This window comes from Lissotriton vulgaris, chromosome 5, assembly GCF_964263255.1.
Source record: "Lissotriton vulgaris chromosome 5, aLisVul1.2, whole genome shotgun sequence".
Lineage (NCBI taxonomy): Eukaryota > Metazoa > Chordata > Amphibia > Caudata > Salamandridae > Lissotriton > Lissotriton vulgaris.
In genome coordinates, this window is record NC_141693.1 from 1546182273 (window position 1) to 1546197697 (window position 15425).

The 15425-nt window shown below is 40.9% G+C and overlaps 9 non-coding genes across 9 annotated transcripts; all 9 read right to left on the reverse strand.

Moving 5' to 3' along the window:
• Window positions 1–1268: 1268 nt before the first annotated feature.
• On the reverse strand, window positions 1269–1341 carry TRNAR-CCU (transfer RNA arginine (anticodon CCU)). The gene has a single exon. It is a non-coding gene; the product is annotated as a tRNA-Arg (tRNA).
• A 946-nt stretch (window positions 1342–2287) lies between these two features.
• TRNAR-UCG (transfer RNA arginine (anticodon UCG)) lies at window positions 2288–2360 on the reverse strand. Its single transcript has one exon. It is a non-coding gene; the product is annotated as a tRNA-Arg (tRNA).
• Window positions 2361–4598: 2238 nt separating this feature from the next.
• TRNAR-CCU (transfer RNA arginine (anticodon CCU)) lies at window positions 4599–4671 on the reverse strand. Its single transcript has one exon. It is a non-coding gene; the product is annotated as a tRNA-Arg (tRNA).
• An 804-nt stretch (window positions 4672–5475) lies between these two features.
• Window positions 5476–5548, reverse strand: TRNAQ-UUG (transfer RNA glutamine (anticodon UUG)). Its single transcript has one exon. It is a non-coding gene; the product is annotated as a tRNA-Gln (tRNA).
• A 1520-nt stretch (window positions 5549–7068) lies between these two features.
• Window positions 7069–7141, reverse strand: TRNAR-UCG (transfer RNA arginine (anticodon UCG)). Its single transcript has one exon. It is a non-coding gene; the product is annotated as a tRNA-Arg (tRNA).
• Window positions 7142–7786: 645 nt separating this feature from the next.
• TRNAR-CCU (transfer RNA arginine (anticodon CCU)) lies at window positions 7787–7859 on the reverse strand. Its single transcript has one exon. It is a non-coding gene; the product is annotated as a tRNA-Arg (tRNA).
• Window positions 7860–8663: 804 nt separating this feature from the next.
• TRNAR-UCG (transfer RNA arginine (anticodon UCG)) lies at window positions 8664–8736 on the reverse strand. Its single transcript has one exon. It is a non-coding gene; the product is annotated as a tRNA-Arg (tRNA).
• A 644-nt stretch (window positions 8737–9380) lies between these two features.
• Window positions 9381–9453, reverse strand: TRNAR-CCU (transfer RNA arginine (anticodon CCU)). Its single transcript has one exon. It is a non-coding gene; the product is annotated as a tRNA-Arg (tRNA).
• Window positions 9454–10257: 804 nt separating this feature from the next.
• On the reverse strand, window positions 10258–10330 carry TRNAQ-UUG (transfer RNA glutamine (anticodon UUG)). Its single transcript has one exon. It is a non-coding gene; the product is annotated as a tRNA-Gln (tRNA).
• Window positions 10331–15425: the final 5095 nt, after the last annotated feature.

The following is a 15425-nucleotide window of genomic DNA, read 5'->3' on the forward strand; positions in this document are numbered from 1 at the left end:
TGGGCTTTGACAGTGGTATCAAGCCGTCCTTGTCTTCAGCAGGACACAGAAACAGGCACCAAGTCTGCTAACCAAGTTCAACCACACTCTGCAACTTAATAGACCAATGCTTTACAAATTAGCCAACTGTGTCATCAGCAAAGGCAGCCAATGTGCAAAACCTTTATAATTCTTCTGTAGTACTTTTCTTTCTCGTAGGCAAAATTAGCACTTTAACTGCACAAATCATACAGATTTTTACACTTGAAGCACTCCATGAACACATACTTACACACCTTGCATTTCATCTACACACCCTTAAGCTAAAAATCCATTCTGTCAAGTCAAAATTCTGCAACCCTATTACATATTCAGTGCGTGTACATAGAAGCACTTCTTAATGCCACTAACATGGACAAGATTTTAGGCTGAAGATGCAATCTAAATAACTGTGCAGTATGTACTCCACTTCATGAATAATTAGGAATGAGAACATGATGGCTATAAGAGTATTGGAAGAGCCTGCTTCCATTCTGAATGGAAAGCTGAGTTGTGTGACCATTGGCAAAAACCGACCACGAAGGGACTCGAATCCTCAATCTTCTGATCCGAAGTCAGACACCTTATCCATTAGGCCACGGGGTCATATGTCCTGCTGTGCTTATTTTTATAATGTAGGTGGTATGCAAGGATGGGAAATATGATATTGATAGTTATTTAGGTTTACATCCCATTGTGTTTTTTCAGCTCCTTTCAATTAAAGCACTCTTTTGGAATGTATATAATGAGAATGTCACCAGTACGATAAGCTTTTGTTTTCTTTTTTGCATTTAAACCTCTTTCTTCATGAGATTAAAGCTCAGTTGTATGCTTTACATAGCTCTGGATATTTCCAGAAGTGGAGAGAAACTGTTTTGACAGTAGTAAAAACTGCTCCTTTCTGGATATGCCAATTTACACACGCTCAAAGGTTGTATACGTTTCATGAATCCTGACTTGCCCTATTCAAGTAGCTGAAAGCCTGTCACCACCTCTAGAAACAACAGTTACACCAATCCAATTCAAATAATTTTTTCCAAAGGAATATCTTCTGCCGGGTCAAAGTTGCATCTGACAAAGATAGGTGTTTAAAAATCTACTTTGTAGTTTCAGAACACCAACATGACTCTGAAGAGTACAGAAGTAAAATGGTACCATCTCAAAGTTCCTAATACCTCATAAGCTTCTGAGCGGAAGCATGTAATAGATATATCAATTTTTCTGGAAAAGTAAGAGTGGATATTGGTTTTCACCTCAGATGGGACTCGAACCCACAATACCTGGCTTAGGAGGCCAGTGCCTTATCCATTAGGCCACTGAGGCACAGATGAACACTTGCAGTCTAGAGGCATTATTTAACCCCTTCGATGCTGATGACGAGCTCGGCTCATCATCAGCCACGGTGGTCGTGTGCTGATGACGAGCTGAGCTCGTCATGAATATATGGCATCAGTGATTTTCCAGCACAGGGGAAAAATACCCACAGCAGCCAAGGTGTTAAATGTATTCAATCATCAAACAATGGTGTCTGCACACAGGACATTTCTCAGTTCTCTCCATAAGTAAACTTCCCATTTTCATCCTCTTCCATCCCCGACTTTAACACTCTGCTCTGTGCTATAATGGAGGCTCTGCATTTCGAGCAAGTGGAGAGAAATTGGAGGAGAACCACTTTCGACTCAACACTTCTTCTTTCCTGGATGCTTATCTCAATAAACTGGGCTTTGACAGTGGTATCAAGCCGTCCTTGTCTTCAGCAGGACACAGAAACAGGCACCAAGTCTCCTAACCAAGTTCAACCACACTCTGCAACTTAATAGACCAATGCTTTACAAATTAGCCAACTGTTTCATCAGCAAAGGCAGCCAATGTGCCAATCCTTTATAATTCTTCTGTAGTACTTTTCTTTCTCGTAGGCAAAATTAGCACTTTAATTGCACAAATCATACAGATTTTTACACTTGAAGCACTCCATGAACACATACTTACACACCTTGCATTTCATCTACACACCCTTAAGCTAAAAACCCATTCTGTCAAGTCAAAATTCTGCAACCCTATTACATATTCAGTGCGTGTACATAGAAGCACTTCTTAATGCCAATAACATGGACAAGATTTTAGGCTGAAGATGCAATCTAAATGACTGTGCAGTATGTACTCCACTTCATGAATAATTAGGAATGAGAACATGATGGCTATAAGAGTATTGGAAGAGCCTGCTTCCATTCTGAACGGAAAGCTGAGTTGTGTGTCCATTGGCAAAAACCGACCACGAAGGGACTCGAACCCCCAATCTTCTGATCCGAAGTCAGACACCTTATCCATTAGGCCACGCGGTCATATGTCCTGCTGTGCTAATTTTTATAATGTAGGTGGTATGCAAGGATTGGAAATATGATATTGATAGTTATTTAGGTTTACATCCCATTGTGTTTTTTCAGCTCCTTTCAATTAAAGCACTCTTTTGGAATCTATATAATGAGAATGTCACCAGTACGATAAGCTTTTGTTTTCTTTTTTGCATTTAAACCTCTTTCTTCATGAGATTAAAGCTCAGTTGTATGCTTTACATAGCTCTGGATATTTCCAGAAGTGGAGAGAAACTGTTTTGACAGTAGTACAAACTGCTCCTTTCTGGATATGCCAATTTACACACGCTCAAAGGTTGTATACGTTTCATGAATCCTGCCTTGCCCTATTCAAGTAGCTGAAAGCCTGTCACCACCTCTAGAAACAACAGTTGCACTAATCCAATTCAAATCATTTTTTCCAAAGGAATATCTTCTGCCGGGTCAAAGTTGCAGCTGACAAAGATAGGTGTTTAAAAATCTACTTTGTAGTTTCAGAACACCAACATGAGTCCGGAGAGTACAGAAGTAAAATGGTACCATATCAAAGTTCCTAATACCTCATAAGCTTCTGAGCGGAAGCATGTAATAAATATATAAATTTTTCAAGAAAAGTAATACTGGATATTGGTTTTCACCTCAGATGGGACATGAACCCACAATCCCGGGCTTAGGAGGCCAGTGCCTTATCCATTAGGCCACTGAGGCACAGATGAACACTTGCAGTCTAGAGGCATTATTTAAATGTATTCAATCGTCAAACACTGGTGTCTGCACACAGGACATTTCTCAGTTCTCTCCATAAGTAAACTTCCCATTTTCATCCTCTTCCATCCCCGACTTTAACACTCTGTTCTGTGCTATAATGGACTCTCTGCATTTCAAGCAAGTGGAGAGAAATTGGAGGAGAACCACTCTCGACTCAACACTTCTTCTTTCCTGGATGCTTTTCTCAATAAACTGGGCTTTGACAGTGGTATCAAGCCGTCCTTGTCTTCAGCAGGACACAGAAACAGGCACCAAGTCTCCTAACCAAGTTCAACCCGACTCTGCAACTTAATAGACCAATGCTTCACAAATTAGCCTACTGTGTCATCAGCAAAGGCAGCCAATGTGCCAATCCTTTATAATTCTTCTGTAGTACTTCTCTTTCTCGTAGGCAAAATTAGCACTTTAACTGCACAAATCATACAGATTTTACACTTGAAGCACTCCATGAACACATACTTACACACCTTGCATTTCATCTACACACCCTTAAGCTAAAAACCCATTCTGTCAAGTCAAAATTCTGCAACCCTATTACATATTCCATGCGTGTACATAGAAGCACTTCTTAATGCCACTAACATGAACAAGATTTTAGGCTGAAGATGCAATCTAAATGACTGTGCAGTATGTACTCCACTTCATGAATAATTAGGAATGAGAACATGATGGCTATAAGAGTATTGGAAGAGCCTGCTTCCATTCTGAATGGAAATCTGAGATGTGTGACCATTGGCAAAATCCGACCACGAAGGGACTCGAACCCTCAATCTTCTGATCCAAAGTCAGACGCCTTATTCATTAGGCCTCGCGGTCATATGTCCTGCTGTGCTTATTTTTATAATGTAGGTGGTATGCAAGGATGGGAAATATGATATTGATAGTTATTTAGGTTTACATCCCATTGTGTGTTTTCAGCTCCTTTCAATTAAAGCACTCTTTTGGAATCTATATAATGAAAATGTCACCAGTACAATAAGCTTTTGTTTTCTTTTTTGCATTTAAACCTCTTTCTTTATGAGATTAAAGCTCAGTTGTATGCTTTACATAGCTCTGGATATTTCCAGAAGTGGAGAGAAACTGTTTTGACAGTAGTACAAACTGCTCCTTTCTGGATATGCCAATTTACACACGCTCAAAGGTTGTATGTGTTTCATGAATCCTGATTTGCCCTATTCAAGTAGCTGAAAGCCTGTCACCACCTCTAGAAACAACAGTTACACCAATCCAATTCAAATCATTTTTTTCCAAAGGAATATCTTCTGCTGGGTCAAAGTTGCATCTGACAAAGATAGGTGTTTAAAAATCTACTTTGTAGTTTCAGAACACCAACATGAGTCCGGAGAGTACAGAAGTAAAATGGTACCATTTAAAAGTTCCTAATACCTCATAAGCTTCTGAGCGGAAGCATGTAATAAATATATAACTTTTTCTAGTAAAGTAATAGTGGGTATTAGTTTTCACCTCAGATGGGACTCGAACCCACAATCTCTGGCTTAGGAGGCCAGTGCCTTATCCATTAGGCCACTGAGGCACAGATGAACTATTGCAGTCTAGAGGCATTATTTAAATGTATTCAGCCGTCAAACACTGGTGTCTGCACACAGGACATTTCCCAGTTCTCTCCATAAGTAAACTTCCCATTTTCATCCTCTTCCATCCCCGACTTTAACACTCTGTTCTGTGCTATAATGGAGGCTCTGCATTTCGAGCAAGTGGAGAGAAATTGGAGGAGAACCACTTTCGACTCAACACTTCTTCTTTCCTGGATCCTTTTCTCAATAAACTGGGCTTTGACAGTGGTATCAAGCCGTCCTTGTCTTCAGCAGGACACAGAAACAGGCACCAAGTCTCCTAACCAAGTTCAACCACACTCTGCAACTTAATAGACCAATGCTTTACAAATTAGCCAACTGTGTCATCAGGAAAGGCAGCCAATGTGCCAATCCTATATAATTCTTCTGTAGTACTTTTCTTTCTCGTAGGCAAAATTAGCACTTTAACTGCACAAATCATACAGATTTTTACACTTGAAGCTCTCCATGAACACATACTTACACACCTTGCATTTCATCTACACACCCTTAAGCTAAAAACCCATTCTGTCAAGTCAAAACTCTGCAACCCTATTACATATTCAGTGCGTGTACATAGAAGAACTTCTTAATGCCACTAACATTGACAAGATTTTAGGCTGAAGATGCAATCTAAATGACTGTGCAGTATGTACTCCACTTCATGAATATTTAGGAATGAGAACATGATGGCTATAAGAGTATTGGAAGAGCCTGCTTCCATTCTGAACGGAAAGCTGAGTTGTGTGTCCATTGGCAAAAACCGACCACGAAGGGACTCGAACCCTCAATCTTCTGATCCAAAGTCAGACACCTTATCCATTAGGCCACGCGGTCATATGTCCTGCTGTGCTAATTTTTATAATGTAGGTGGTATGCAAGGATGGGAAATATGATATTGATAGTTATTTAGGTTTACATCCCATTGTGTTTTTTCAGCTCCTTTCAATTAAAGCACTCTTTTGGAATCTATATAATGAGAATGTCACCAGTACGATAAGCTTTTGTTTTCTTTTTTGCATCTAAACCTCTTTCTTCATGAGATTAAAGCTCAGTTGTATGCTTTACATAGCTCTGGATATTTCCAGAAGTGGAGAGAAACTGTTTTGACAGTAGTACAAACTGCTCCTTTCTGGATATGCCAATTTACACACGCTCAAAGGTTGTATACGTTTCATGAATCCTGCCTTGCCCTATTCAAGTAGCTGAAAGCCTGTCACCACCTCTAGAAACAACAGTTGCACTAATCCAATTCAAATCATTTTTTCCAAAGGAATATCTTCTGCCGGGTCAAAGTTGCAGCTGACAAAGATAGGTGTTTAAAAATCTACTTTGTAGTTTCAGAACACCAACATGAGTCCGGAGAGTACAGAAGTAAAATGGTACCATTTCAAAGTTCCTAATACCTCATAAGCTTCGGAGCGGAAGCATGTAATAAATATATAAATTTTTCAAGAAAAGTAATACTGAATATTGGTTTTCACCTCAGATGGGACACGAACCCACAATCCCGGGCTTAGGAGGCCAGTGCCTTATCCATTAGGCCACTGAGGCACAGATGAACACTTGCAGTCTAGAGGCATTATTTAAATGTATTCAATCGTCAAACACTGGTGTCTGCACACAGGACATTTCTCAGTTCTCTCCATAAGTAAACTTCCCATTTTCATCCTCTTCCATCCCCGACTTTAACATTCTGTTCTGTGCTATAATGGACTCTCTGCATTTCGAGCAAGTGGAGAGAAATTGGAGGAGAACCACTCTCGACTCAACACTTCTTCTTTCCTGGATGCTTTTCTCAATAAACTGGGCTTTGACAGTGGTATCAAGCCGTCCTTGTCTTCAGCAGGACACAGAAACAGGCGCCAAGTCTCCTAACCAAGTTCAACCACACTCTGCAACTTAATAGACCAATGCTTCACAAATTAGCCTACTGTGTCATCAGCAAAGGCAGCCAATGTGCCAATCCTTTATAATTCTTCTGTAGTACTTCTCTTTCTCGTAGGCAAAATTAGCACTTTAACTGCACAAATCATACAGATTTTACACTTGAAGCACTCCATGAACACATACTTACACACCTTGCATTTCATCTACACACCCTTAAGCTAAAAACCCATTCTGTCAAGTCAAAATTCTGCAACCCTATTACATATTCCATGCGTGTACATAGAAGCACTTCTTAATGCCACTAACATGAACAAGATTTTAGGCTGAAGATGCAATCTAAATGACTGTGCAGTATGTACTCCACTTCATGAATAATTAGGAATGAGAACATGATGGCTATAAGAGTATTGGAAGAGCCTGCTTCCATTCTGAATGGAAATCTGAGATGTGTGACCATTGGCAAAATCCGACCACGAAGGGACTCGAACCCTCAATCTTCTGATCCGAAGTCAGACGCCTTATCCATTAGGCCACGCGGTCATATGTCCTGCTGTGCTTATTTTTATAATGTAGGTGGTATGCAAGGATGGGAAATATGATATTGATAGTTATTTAGGTTTACATCCCATTGTGTGTTTTCAGCTCCTTTCAATTAAAGCACTCTTTTGGAATCTATATAATGAAAATGTCACCAGTACGATAAGCTTTTGTTTTCTTTTTTGCATTTAAACCTCTTTCTTTATGAGATTAAAGCTCAGTTGTATGCTTTACATAGCTCTGGATATTTCCAGAAGTGGAGAGAAACTGTTTTGACAGTAGTACAAACTGCTCCTTTCTGGATATGCCAATTTACACACGCTCAAAGGTTGTATGTGTTTCATGAATCCTGACTTGCCCTAGTCAAGTAGCTGAAAGCCTGTCACCACCTCTAGAAACAACAGTTACACCAATCCAATTCAAATCATTTTTTTCCAAAGGAATATCTTCTGCTGGGTCAAAGTTGCATCTGACAAAGATAGGTGTTTAAAAATCTACTTTGTAGTTTCAGAACACCAACATGAGTCCGGAGAGTACAGAAGTAAAATGGTACCATTTCAAAGTTCCTAATACCTCATAAGCTTCTGAGCGGAAGCATGTAATAAATATATAAATTTTTCTAGAAAAGTAATAGTGGATATTAGTTTTCACCTCAGATGGGACTCGAACCCACAATCTCTGGCTTAGGAGGCCAGTGCCTTATCCATTAGGCCACTGAGGCACAGATGAACACTTGCAGTCTAGAGGCATTATTTAAATGTATTCAGTCGTCAAACACTGGTGTCTGCACACAGGACATTTCCCAGTTCTCTCCATAAGTAAACTTCCCATTTTCATCCTCTTCCATCCCCGACTTTAACACTCTGTTCTGTGCTATAATGGAGGCTCTGCATTTCGAGCAAGTGGAGAGAAATTGGAGGAGAACCACTTTCGACTCAACACTTCTTCTTTCCTGGATCCTTTTCTCAATAAACTGGGCTTTGACAGTGGTATCAAGCCGTCCTTGTCTTCAGCAGGACACAGAAACAGGCACCAAGTCTCCTAACCAAGTTCAACCACACTCTGCAACTTAATAGACTAATGCTTCACAAATTAGCCAACTGTGTCATCAGCAAAGGCAGCCAATGTGCCAATCCTTTATAATTCTTCTGTAGTACTTTTCTTTCTCGTAGGCAAAATTAGCACTTTAACTGCACAAATCATACAGATTTTTACACTTGAAGCACTCCATGAACACATACTTACACACCTTGCATTTCATCTACACACCCTTAAGCTAAAAACCCATTCTGTCAAGTCAAAATTCTGCAACCCTATTACATATTCAGTGCGTGTACATAGAAGAACTTCTTAATGCCACTAACATTGACACGATTTTAGGCTGAAGATGCAATCTAAATGACTGTGCAGTATGTACTCTACTTCATGAATAATTAGGAATGAGAACATGATGGCTATAAGAGTATTGGAAGAGCCTGCTTCCATTCTGAACGGAAAGCTGAGTTGTGTGTCCATTGGCAAAAACCGACCACGAAGGGACTCGAACCCTCAATCTTCTGATCCGAAGTCAGACACCTTATCCATTAGGCCATGCAGTCATATGTCCTGCTGTGCTTATTTTTATAATGTAGGTGGTATGCAAGGATGGGAAATATGATATTGATAGTTATTTAGGTTTACATCCCATTGTGTTTTTTCAGCTCCTTTCAATTAAAGCACTCTTTTGGAATCTATATAATGAGAATGTCACCAGTACGATAAGCTTTTGTTTTCTTTTTTGCATTTAAACCTCTTTCTTCATGAGATTAAAGCTCAGTTGTATGCTTTACATAGCTCTGGATATTTCCAGAAGTGGAGAGAAACTGTTTTGACAGTAGTACAAACTGCTCCTTTCTGGATATGCCAATTTACACACGCTCAAAGGTTGTATACGTTTCATGAATCCTGCCTTGCCCTATTCAAGTAGCTGAAAGCCTGTCACCACCTCTAGAAACAACAGTTGCACTAATCCAATTCAAATCATTTTTTCCAAAGGAATATCTTCTGCCGGGTCAAAGTTGCAGCTGACAAAGATAGGTGTTTAAAAATCTACTTTGTAGTTTCAGAACACCAACATGAGTCCGGAGAGTACAGAAGTAAAATAGTACCATTTCAAAGTTCCTAATACCTCATAAGCTTCTGAGCGGAAGCATGTAATAAATATATAAATTTTTCAAGAAAAGTAATACTGGATATTGGTTTTCACCTCAGATGGGACTCGAACCCACAATCCCGGGCTTAGGAAGCCAGTGCCTTATCCATTAGGCCACTGAGGCACATATGAACACTTGCAGTCTAGAGACATTATTTAAATGTATTCAATCGTCAAACACTGGTGTCTGCACACAGGACATTTCTCAGTTCTCTCCATAAGTAAACTTCCCATTTTCATCCTCTTCCATCCCCGACTTTAACACTCTGTTCTGTGCTATAACGGAGGCTCTGCATTTCGCGCAAGTGGAGAGAAATTGGAGGAGAACCACTTTCGACTCAACACTTCTTCTTTCCTGGATGCTTTTCTCAATAAACTGGGCTTTGACAGTGGTATCAAGCCGTCCTTGTCTTCAGCAGGACACAGAAACAGGCACCAAGTCTCCTAACCAAGTTCAACCACACTCTGCAACTTAATAGACCAATGCTTTACAAATTAGCCAACTGTGTCATCAGCAAAGGCAGCCAATGTGCCAATCCTTTATAATTCTTCTGTAGTACTTTTCTTTCTCGTAGGCAAAATTAGCACTTTAACTGCACAAATCATACAGATTTTTACACTTGAAGCACTCCATGAACACATACTTACACACCTTGCATTTCATCTACACACCATTAAGCTAAAAACCCATTCTGTCAAGTCAAAATTCTGCAACCCTATTACATATTCAGTGCGTGTACATAGAAGCACTTCTTAATGCCACTAACATGGACAAGATTTTAGGCTGAAGATGCAATCTAAATGACTGTGCAGTATGTACTCCACTTCATGAATAATTAGGAATGAGAACATGATGGCTATAAGAGTATTGGAAGAGCCTGCTTCCATTCTGAACGGAAAGCTGAGTTGTGTGTCCATTGGCAAAAACCGACCACGAAGGGACTCGAACCCTCAATCTTCTGATCCAAAGTCAGACACCTTATCCATTAGGCCACGCGGTCATATGTCCTGCTGTGCTAATTTTTATAATGTAGGTGGTATGCAAGGATGGGAAATATGATATTGATAGTTATTTAGGTTTACATCCCATTGTGTTTTTTCAGCTCCTTTCAATTAAAGCACTCTTTTGGAAACTATATAATGAGAATGTCACCAGTACGATAAGCTTTTGTTTTCTTTTTTGCATTTAAACCTCTTTCTTCATGCGATTAAAGCTCAGTTGTATGCTTTACATAGCTCTGGATATTTCCAGAAGTGGAGAGAAACTGTTTTGACAGTAGTACAAACTGCTCCTTTCTGGATATGCCAATTTACACACGCTCAAAGGTTGTATACGTTTCATGAATCCTGCCTTGCCCTATTCAAGTAGCTGAAAGCCTGTCACCACCTCTAGAAACAACAGTTGCACTAATCCAATTCAAATCATTTTTTCCAAAGGAATATCTTCTGCCGGGTCAAAGTTGCAGCTGACAAAGATAGGTGTTTAAAAATCTACTTTGTAGTTTCAGAACACCAACATGAGTCCAGAGAGTACAGAAGTAAAATGGTACCATTTCAAAGTTCCTAATACCTCATAAGCTTCTGAGCGGAAGCATGTAATAAATATATAAATTTTTCAAGAAAAGTAATACTGAATATTGGTTTTCACCTCAGATGGGACACGAACCCACAATCCCGGGCTTAGGAGGCCAGTGCCTTATCCATTAGGCCACTGAGGCACAGATGAACACTTGCATTCTAGAGGCATTATTTAAATGTATTCAATCGTCAAACACTGGTGTCTGCACACAGGACATTTCTCAGTTCTCTCCATAAGTAAACTTCCGATTTTCATCCTCTTCCATCCCCGACTTTAACACTCTGTTCTGTGCTATAATTGACTCTCTGCATTTCGAGCAAGTGGAGAGAAATTGGAGGAGAACCACTCTCGACTCAACACTTCTTCTTTCCTGGATGCTTTTCTCAATAAACTGGGCTTTGACAGTGGTATCAAGCCGTCCTTGTCTTCAGCAGGACACAGAAACAGGCACCAAGTCTCCTAACCAAGTTCAACCACACTCTGCAACTTAATAGACCAATGCTTCACAAATTAGCCTACTGTGTCATCAGCAAAGGCAGCCAATGTGCCAATCCTTTATAATTCTTCTGTAGTACTTCTCTTTCTCGTAGGCAAAATTAGCACTTTAACCCCTTCGCTGCTAGGCCTTTTCCCCTCCTGTGCTAAGCCCTTTTTTGGCGATTTGGGGTAGTGCGCGCTTAGGCCCTTGTAACTTTTTGACCACATAAGGTATCCACGCCAAATTTGCGTCCTTTTCTTCCAACATCATGTGGATTCTAAAGGTGCCCAGGGTTTGTGGATTACCTTGGAGGGGTCCCAGAAATTAACCAAAATATAGTGATTTTTTTGTTTTTTTCAGAAAAATGGGAAAAACGGCCTGCAAATGAAAACCTCTGGGTTTTTCCCTGAAAATGTTATCAAAAAAGGGTTTGTGGGGCTGAAATCTCCATTTTCTCAGCTTTTAGGAAATGACAGTCTTTTGTCAGAGAACCGACATTTTCACACAGTTTTGGCATTTTTCTGGGACATAGCCTATTTTTGCTATTTTTAGAGCTTTCCACCTCCTTCCAGTTAATGGTAGAAATGAGTTTGAAAGCAATAATGGATCCTAGAAAGCTGTACATTTTCAAAAAGTAGACAACATTCTGAATTCAGAAAGGGGTCATTTGTCTAAATCCATGAAGGTTTCTTTATAGAAACTAACAGTTAAATATTGGAATAATTGAAAATTTGTTGAAAAAAACAGCCTTTTGTCTCAACGTTTTCACCTATAACTTTTTCTAGTTTTGACAGCTCTTAGAAAGCAATATACCGTTACATCCGTTAGACCTTCCTGGTTGTGGGGATATATAGGACTTGTAGTTTCACCAAGAACCCGACGAACCCAGATCCAAAAACTGAGCAGCAACTTGCAATGGTAATTTTTCATTTACTGGGTATAGAGCACTTTGTCTTGGAAAATGTATACATGGAAAAATCTGTATGAAAGACACCTATGTATTTCTGAATTGGGTACAAAATATAGAGTTCAGAAACAGTATATTATTGCTAATTTTCAAAATTGGGAATACTCATACTAGCATGAGAATTATTGGTCATTTTTCAAAAATATTTTTTTTTTACACAATGTCTTTCATTGAAAGGGAGAAATGCGCAAAAGCTCAATTGGTAATAACAGTTGATTTACAAATCTGAATTACCCCAAGTCTCCCGATAAAAACGGTACCTCACTTGTGTGGGTCGCCCTTGTGCCTGCGACAGGAAACGGCGCAAAATGCAAAGTGGTGACACCTAAATTTTGCAGTTACAAATTGACCCTTTTTTAGCAAAGTGCCTACCTGTAGTTTTTGCACCCTGGCTCTGCCGGCACCTAGGGAAACCTAGCAAACCTATACATTTTTGAAAAGTAGACACCCAGGGGAATACAGGATGGGGTGACTTGACTGCCTACCACCAGGTCTTGTTACCCAGAATCCCTTGTAAACCTACGAATTTGACAAAAAAAACACATTTTCCTCACATTTCTGTGGAGGAAAGTTCTGTAATCTGCTTGGATCAACAAATTTCTACCCACCCAGTGTTCCCCAAGGTCTCCCAAAAACAATGGTACCTCACTTGCATGGGTAGGCATAGTGGCTGCGACACGAAACAGCGCAAAACGCAACGTGGTCGCACCTCAATTTCCCAGTGAAATCTTGCGCTCTTTGGACAAAGAGACTACCTTTTGCTTTTGAGCCCTAGCTCTGCCAGCACTTAGGGAAACCTAGCAAACCTATACATTTTTGAAAAGTAGACACCCAGGGGAATTCAGGATGGGGTCAGTCGACTACCTACCCCCAGGTTCTCTTACCCAGAATCCCTTGCAAAGCTAAGAAATTTGAAAAAATAACGCATTTTCCTCACATTTCTGTGGTGGAAAGTTCCGGAATCTGCGTGGATCAACAAATTTCCACCCACCCAGCGTTCCCCCAGGTCGGCCGAGAAAAATGGTATCTCATTTGCCTGGGTAGGCATAGTGGCTGCGACAGGAAACAGTGCAAAACGCAACGTGGTCACAACTCAATTTTTCAGTGAAATTGTGCACGTTTTGGGCAAAGAGACTACCTTTTGTTTTTGAACCCTAGCTCTGCCGGCACCTAGGGAAACCTAGCAAACCTATACATTTTTGAAAAGTAGACACCCAGGGGAATTTAGGATGGGGTCACTCGACTGCCTACCCCCAGGTTCTCTTACCCAGAATCCCTTGCAAATCTAAGAAATTGGAAAAAAAACGCATTTTCCTCACATTTCTGTGGTGGAAAGTTCCGGAATCTGCGTGGATCAACAAATTTCCACCCACCCAGCGTTCCCCCAGGTCTCCCGAGAAAAATGGTACCTCACTTGCCTGGGTAGGCATAGTGGCTGCGACAGGAAACAGTGCAAAACGCAACGTGGTCACAACTCAATTTTTCAGTGAAATTGTGCACGTTTTGGGCAAAGAGACTACCTTTTGTTTTTGAACCCTAGCTCTGCCGGCACCTAGGGAAACCTAGCAAACCTATACATTTTTAAAAAGTAGACACCCAGGGGAATTCAGGATGGGGTCACTCAACTGCCTACCCCCAGGTTCTCTTACCCAGAATCCCTTGCAAAGCTAAGAAATTGGAAAAAGAAACGCATTTTCCTCACATTTCTGTGGTGGAAAGTTCCGGAATCTGCGTGGATCAACAAATTTCCACCCACCCAGCGTTCCCCCAGGTCTCCCGAGAAAAATGGTACCTCACTTGCCTGGGTAGGCATAGTGGCTGCGACAGGAAACAGTGCAAAACGCAACGTGGTCACAACTCAATTTTTCAGTGAAATTGTGCCCGTTTTGGGCAAAGAGACTACCTTTTGTTTTTGAACCCTAGCTCTGCCGGCACCTAGGGAAACCTAGCAAACCTATACATTTCTGAAAAGTAGACACCCAGGGGAATTCAGGATGGGGTCACTCGACTGCCTACCCCCAGGTTCTCTTACCCAGAATCCCTTGCAAAGCTAAGAAATTGGAAAAAAACGCATTTTCCTCACATTTCTGTGGTGGAAAGTTCCGGAATCTGCGTGGATCAACAAATTTCCACCCACCCAGCGTTCCCCCAGGTCTCCCGAGAAAAATGGTACCTCACTTGCCTGGGTAGGCATAGTGGCTGCGACAGGAAACAGTGCAAAACGCAACGTGGTCACAACTCAATTTTTCAGTGAAATTGTGCACGTTTTGGGCAAAGAGACTACCTTTTGTTTTTGAACCCTAGCTCTGCCGGAACCTAGGGAAACCTAGCAAACCTATACATTTTTGAAAAGTAGACACCCAGGGGAATTCAGGATGGGGTCACTCGACTGCCTACCTCCAGGTTCTCTTACCCAGAATCCCTTGCAAAGCTAAGAAATTGGAAAAAAAAACGCATTTTCCTCACATTTCTGTGGTGGAAAGTTCCGGAATCTGCGTGGATCAACAAATTTCCACCTACCCAGCGTTCCCCAAGGTCTCCCGAGAAAAATGGTACCTCACTTGCCTGGGTAGGCATAGTGGCTGCGACAGGAAACAGTGCAAAACGCAACGTGGTCACAACTCATTTTTTCAGTGAAATTGTGCACGTTTTGGGCAAAGAGACTACCTTTTGTTTTTCAACCCTAGCTCTGCCGGCACCTAGGGAAACCTAGCAAACCTATACATTTTTGAAAAGTAGACACCCAGGGGAATTCAGGATGGGGTCAATCGACTGCCTACCCCCAGGTTCTCTTACCCAGAATCCCTTGCAAAGCTAAGAAATTGGGAAAAAAAACGCATTTTCCTCACATTTCTGTGGTGGAAAGTTCCGGAATCTGCGTGGATCAACAAATTTCCACCTACCCAGCGTTCCCCAAGGTCTCCCGAGAAAAATGGTACCTCACTTGCCTTGGTAGGCATAGTGGCTGCGACAGGAAACAGTGCAAAACGCAACGTGGTCACAACTAATTTTTTCAGTGAAATTGTGCACGTTTTGGGCAAAGAGACTACCTTTTGTTTTTGAACCCTAGCT